Source organism: Cydia fagiglandana, chromosome 1 (assembly GCF_963556715.1).
Source record: "Cydia fagiglandana chromosome 1, ilCydFagi1.1, whole genome shotgun sequence".
In the NCBI taxonomy this organism is placed as follows: domain Eukaryota; kingdom Metazoa; phylum Arthropoda; class Insecta; order Lepidoptera; family Tortricidae; genus Cydia; species Cydia fagiglandana.
In genome coordinates this window covers 3,482,102-3,489,523 of record NC_085932.1, presented here as the reverse complement: position 1 = coordinate 3,489,523, position 7,422 = coordinate 3,482,102, and positions in this window count along the sequence as shown.

Here is a 7,422-nt window from a genome sequence, read left to right as displayed (position 1 = left end):
GGGCAAAGGCACAGATCATACAACTATTACTTTAGCAGATACAACATTGTCAAAAGTCTTGAAGTCGTGCTTGACATATGGAGTCGCGCGTGAGAACCAATGGCATGTTGAGCGGTTTGAATCCATTTCGTCAGCACCAATCAGCGTGAGTCTCTAATGCTGATTAATGCTAACGATCAAGGTCGTATAAGCAAGATGAAAACCATACAATATTTTTACAACGAAATCAGTCCTGTGTAATGGGTTCAAGATTTGATCTGACTGACGATTTGCTAGTTGATTTTCCTCCGTCAATATTAAAGGTATAATTAAGGGACAAGCGAGTAATTAGTGCTTTGATCCTCGGTCTTCAATTACAGCAGACAGTTCCGGTGGAATAATATTAATCATTATTTAAATAAAACAATTAATTATTAATGAAGATAAACATTTAACATATACTAAGGATTGGATTTTATGAAGTTTGCTCAGGAAAAGATGAACGATGATACGCCTAGTTGGAAGTTAAAGGTGCGATAAGAGATAAAATCTTAAATGGATATTAAATAGATACCTATGGATAAAAAATGTACAGTTCGCGCGAACACACTAGTTTTCTCTCCTGTGGGTAATAGTTAACAGCTTGTGGGCATGTAAGTAATGATTTTATCATTGTTCTCCAAATAAAAGGAGGACCTTTTCACGTGGATAAGGGTTAAATAAGAAAATTAACCTTTATAGCCCTTAACTCTTGTGTATATCTACAGGAAAGACGTAACACAATAATGTTTTTGACCCAAAAATTTCATTTTTGGTACAAGCTGACTGTACTTTTTTCCCACAGGCAACTAATACTCATCGAGACAATTCTAAAAACCCCAAACACAATTACGTTGTGTTATTTTATCACCGAGTTCCTATGCAGATCTCCTGTCGCCATGATCAGATCAGCTCGATGGTACCATAATATTGCATTGTCATCCAACTTACATATGTATGCATAATTTCAGCTTCATTGAATGAAAGTCGGAATGTGGGTCTAGCTCGCAAGATTTGACCCGTACAAACATAGTTAACTACATAGGTCCATTGCAAGTTAAATAAAAGCTTGTAAAAAGGTATTGGGTGATCGAAATATTATAACCATGAGATTTTATTGTTCTAATTAATGACGTTATTCATAAACGTCTGTCAACTCTTAATGATAATTATCTGCCATTTTTGTATTTGTGTTTCTTAGAAAAAGATATAAGTTAACGAAGGTTATGCGATATTAGTCTGTGTCCCACTGTTCCATATCTGATATCTGGTTCGATCCCCGGAATGGGCCGACAATCGAAGGGCGAGTGGCTAGTTCGCAGTTTGTGATGAGTTGCGAACAAGCTATTTGGCAGTTGCTCGATGCTCTGACAAGTGGCCGCTTCTAAAGTTACCCTACTTGAAATTTCAGTAATTTCAGTCGGAGGGAATACGAGAAGTTAGGTATAATAATAATTTGGGTCATTACAGAGTTTACAGTGAAAGTGATGCAGTCGAATTTATACTAATAATATTGTCATTCTAAAGATGGCTAGCATTATTATACTTTTAGTTTTTCAGTTGTACTTTCAACATGGAGAAATATGGGATAAGCAATAAAATGTGATAATTAAATGACAACTTGAGTTGTACCTACGGTTGTTTAAAGGAATTTTCATCAAATTCGCTGATTTTCAATTTGAGTTAATTGAATCAAGGTTTGCCTTAGAAGAGCTCAACATAAAAACTCGATTGCTGCAGATATATTCTAGTCTAAGTACTAAGGTGGTAGGAAAACAGATGCAAGATACTAACTCAACTAAGAGGCAAGCTATTTAGAACCCAGTAGTTACGCGTTTCAAATGACATTATTCCGAATTTAAACTGATGTTAATATGAGACAAATCAACAATATGAATGGCACATTTGTATAATTAATATTTCGCATGTATGTACAAAGGGGAGTGCTCCGACGAATGTTGGGATTAATCCTTGCCGCTTTAATCGCTATATAATCCAGTGAAATTGAAGAATTTTGTAACGTGTCTGCGTCAAATCCGGTAGTTCTGATTTTTTGCAGACTTATTTATGATGTTGGCCCAATTAATAATCCAAGTTTGTGACCTTGAGCGCCGAACGCAACTTTGTCAAAAATCGAAAAACCTGCAAAAATTTCGGCTTTTGTTTAGTTTTGGGCGGTCTAACCCTAAAGGACTAGTTAGGGTTCCGTACCCAAAGGGTAAAACGGGACCCTATTACTAAGACTTCGCTGTCCGTCCGTCCGTCCGTCCGTCCGTCCGTCTGTCTGTCACCAGGCTGTATCTCACGAACCGTGATAGCTAGACAGTTGAAATTTTCACAGATGATGTATTTCTGTTGCCGCTATAACAACAAATACTAAAAACAGAATAAAATAAAGATTTAAATGGGGCTCCCATACAACAAACGTGCTTTTTGACCAAAGTTAAGCAACGTCGGGAGTGGTCAGTACTTGGATGGGTGACCGTTTTTTTTTTGTTTTTTTTTTTGCATTATGGTACGGAACCCTTCGTGCGCGAGTCCGACTCGCACTTGCCGGGTTTTTTTTGATAGTACCTTCCTTAGACGTTTTTAAAGAAGGCTAAATTTGCTACAATACGAGTTTAGAACTGTCTGTGTAGATTAAATAGTCTCCGAGATAAAGGCTTTCAAAATTTAGATTTTTTTGAAATTAAGCTCGTAAGCTAAGTGAGTGCAGTGAGTATGCACTTTTGACTTAGGCGATGCCGCTTGGCACGATTGTTCCTAAGGTCAAACAAAGGTGATTTGGCCCAGTAGCTACGAGATCGTACCGTGCCTGCCCCCCCCCCCCCCCCCCAAAAGGTAGGGGAAAAGTCGGATCCCCAGGTCCAATCTTTGCTATATTTCTTTCTATTCTTGGGAGCTAGGGCACGTTATATATCATTTTCTTATAATTTAATTTCTTACACAGCTAAACTGTTGCCCGCGATTTTTCTTGAAAAGAGCGAACCCCCATCTTGAATTCCGGCAACGCACTTGCGATCCCTCTGCTTGTGCAGGCGTCCATGGCTGACAGTAATTGCTCACCATCAGGTTATTCGTCTGCTCATTTGCCTCCTATACAAGGTGGCTAAAAAATTACTGCATTCCCGTTGCCAGGTTTTGGGATTATACTGAGCAACTATGGGAACAACCCCGAAATCGCGAAAAAATTTGGCCGTTTCATACATTTTGGCTGGTCCACTTTCTATGGGAGGGAATTTTTATTTTTTCGACTATTTCGGGTTTGGTCCCATAGCAAAAGCTGATCAGTATAATCCCAAAACCTGCCTGGCAACGGGAATATAGCTATTTTTCAGCCACCCTGTATAATAAAAAAAATAAGTTCAAAAACTAAAACCCGACTACTGCAAATCGCGCTCTAAAAAGTATGAAACAAGATAGAATTCTTATCTACAATTATCAAGCAGGAAATATTATAAATGTTACCATTTTTTTATATAAAAATACAACGTAATATAATTTACTGATTTTTTTTATATATTTACAGAGATTCAGAGGTTCGCCGTGGTCGTATGCCACGATTATAAACTTAAAAGTAATGTGGCATACGACCACGGCGATCCTCTGAATCTCTGTAAATATATAAAAAAAATCAGTAAATTATATTACGTTGTATTTTTATATAAAAAAATGGTAACATTTATAATATTTCCTGCTTGATAATTGTAGATAAGAATTCTATCTTGTTTCATACTTTTTAGAGCGCGATTTGCAGTAGTCGGGTTTTAGTTTTTGAACTTATTTTTTATTTAATTAATTTTGGGGTCATGATTTCGTTACTAACTTTTTGAAGTCACTTTATATTACTTTTGTGCGGGCGTCCTCAGTACAGAAATGTACGCAGAGCGCCGCCTATATCGGGCTACGCCCGACTCCTTTAGTGCCTATGAGGGCGCCGATGGCGGCCGTCTTTGGAACGCGTACGTCGGGTTACGCTCGACACTTTAGTATGAGGGCGCCGCAGGCGCCGGGTTTTGGAACGCGTACGTCGGGCTACGCCCGACTCTTTTAGTATGAGGGCGCCGAAGGCGCCCGGATTTGGAACGCGTACGTCGAGCTACGCTCAACTCTTTTAGTATGAGGGCGCCCGGCTTTGGAGCGCGTACGTCGGGCTACGCCCGACACATTTAGTATGAGGGCGCCGTTCGGCGCCCGGTTTTGGAACGCTTATGTCGGGCTATGCCCGACTCTTTTAGTATGAGGGCGCCGAAGGCACCCGACTTTGGAACGCGTATGTCGGGCTACGCCCGACTCTTTTAGTATGAGGGCGCCGAAGGCGCCCGGCTTTGGAAGGCGTACGTCGGGCTACGCCCGACGCTTTTAGTATGAGGGCGCCTTCGGCGCCCGGCTTTGGAACGCGTATGTCGGGCTACGCCCGACTCTTTTAGTATGAGGGCGCCGAAGGCGCCCGGCTTTGGAACGCGTATGTCGGGCTACGCCCGACTCTTTTAGTATGAGGGCGCCGAAGGCGCCCGGCTTTGGAAAGCGCACGTCGGGCTACGCCCGACGCTAGTAGTATGAGGGCGCCGTCGGCGCCCGGCTTTGGAACGCGTATGTCGGGCTACGCCCGACTCTTTTAGTTTGAGGGCGCCGAAGGCGCCCGGCTTTCGAACGCGTACGTCGAGCTCCGCCCGAGTCTTTTTGTTTGAGGGCGCCTTCGGCGCCCGGCTTTGGAACTCGTATGTCGGGCTACGCCCGACTCTTTTGGTATGAGGGCGCCGAAGGCGCCCGGCTTTCGAACGCGTACGTCGGGCTACGCCCGACACTTTTAGTATGAGGGCGCCGAAGGCGCCCGGCTTTGGAACGTGTACGTCGGGCTCCGCCCGACTCTTTTAGTATGAGGACGCCGAAGGCGCCCGGCCCTGGAACGCGTACGTCGGGCTACGCCCGACAATTTTAGTACGAGGGCGCCGAAGGCGCCCGGCTTCGGAACACGTACCTTGTATCTTGTAAAAAAATTGACTGTTTCATACATTTTGGCTGATCAGGACATTAAAAAAACACCATGTATAGCGGCCAAACAAATTTCTTTTGCAAAAACCTTCTTCTATCGCCGTAGTCGAGTAACACGCGGATAGAATCCAGAGCGCTTGTAGATTCATAGTTCCAATCACCTAACCGATAAATTAATGATTTATCTGGCGCATGCAAGCAAAGCCGGGTGCAAAAGCTAACAATATTTATATATTTGAAATGTGCTAATTGAGCTCTTTCCAATGATGTATAAAACATCATCATTACTTAATTTTAGTTTTTTGGTTCGTGACTTTATGACCTCTAAAGGGCGCAATGTTCATTTTTTGTGATGCCATATAGCCTATAACCAGCGGACGATTAAGACGATTCGAATGACACATCGTTTGTTAAATTATAATAAGTACTTTAGAAGTTATGAGGGAACAGATGAACATACATACATACATACATACATACATACCCACATACATACCGGTCAAAATCATAACCCTCCTTTTGCGTTGCCGTAGTCGGGTAAAAAACATACCTTTCGGTAATAGAAATTTAATCTTAACGAAAAAATCGGCCAGTGTGAACACTAAGTAAAAGAAGCGAATATATTTTTGATCGCTAGATTCTTGGTCAGACATAACAAGTATTTACCGACTAAACATTTAGTTTACCTAATACCTAACTGTAATGAATCGCCGTAATACAAACAACTGGTATGGATATCTCCCATCCACTAATTGATATCGGCAGTCAGTCACCGACCTTTATATTAGATTCCTGGGCTATTTATAAACATCTTCAATGTTAATACACTGTAGATATTATTACATGTTAGCGTGTTTTATGAAATACGATATATCTGGACTGTACAGTCACTTGCAAAAATATGTTAGGTACTCTTCGAAGGCTGCAAAAATATGTGACACGCTCTTATGGCTCTACAAATAAAACCGTGTCAGATATTTTTGCGGCCTTCTTTGCGTAACATATTATTGCAGGTGACAGTACCTCTAGGTCTAGATACCAGGTCTTTACATCCCTATTATACAATGGTACAATGGTTACTTATACTATTATTACTCCCTGATACAATGGTACTTATACTATTATTAGTTGGTATCAAGTGATAAAATAACTACGTAGTATTAGCACGCAAAAATAGAACTTAAGCCCTAGTTCATAGGATAGATACATAAAACAAAAACTAGTTTTTACCTACTAACAGCGGCGAAGCGTTCTTAGAACTACTCCATTCACAATGGCTTGCCTGATTTCATGGATAAAACGAAAGCAAAATCAGCTCCGGATTCCCTGCGTATAAGGGACCCACTGATTAACAGTCCGCCGGACGGTATCGGCCTGTCAGTTAGAACAAAATTTTGACAGTTCCGAACAACTAACAAGCCGATACCGTCCGGCGGGCCCCGTAATTTTGACGCACTGTTATTATTATTACATAGGTAGCTGGTAGGTATTATAAAGACGAAAGTAAATCTGCATGTCTGTCTGTCTGTTACCTTTCACCCTTAAATCGAAGTAAATGAAATTGGATAAAGGAGACAGTGAATTCTGGGAAAGGACGTAGATTTGTTTTATACGAGAAACTGTCCCTTAAGAAGGTAAAACAAAATTGAGTAAAGATTACTAAGGAAGCGGGATATGGAATTATTATAAATTAATATTACTTGTAGTACGCATATAAGTCATGGGCAGAAAAGAATTTATTAAAAAATTAGCCTTTTGACCTTGCGAATTTTTTGCAAATTCACAATACACCAAAACCTAAGTTTTAGGAGCCCATTTACAACCATTTTATTTAAGTATTACCATAAGGTGGGCTACCATGGAGATATAATATTTCTAAGAAGCCTGAAATGGGATAATTCCCGATATTCGTTTTGGATTCACCTATTTAAGTACTGTCCTATTTCAAAACGGGTTTCGTACCTCAATGACAACTTAAATTGGATATATAACATGAATTCGACAAAAGGGTCCTAACAGTTTTATGAAAGGATCTTAAATAAGTAACTCCACTTCGTTAGGGAGCCCGGTTCCCATAGATACGAGAGGGATCTACAGAATTGGCGGAGAGGATAAAAATATTAATGCTGTAAGCCTTAATTAATAGCATAGAGGGTGGCTTATGAACTTGTAATTTTACAGAATATTATATTCGTTTTTAGTCGAGTTTTATCCTGCAAATTAAAAAAATAACTGCTTTTAATATGGTGAATTCTGTAACATGCAGATTGTAATTCACTCAGAGCCCAACCCAAGTAGCATGGAAGTGTCGGCAACATCAATATACCAGCCAATTTAGAACTTAGAGTGATTTAAGAGACGTATAAGAGTGTCAGAAAAGATTTAAGCTGTATAAAAGGTATTTTACAG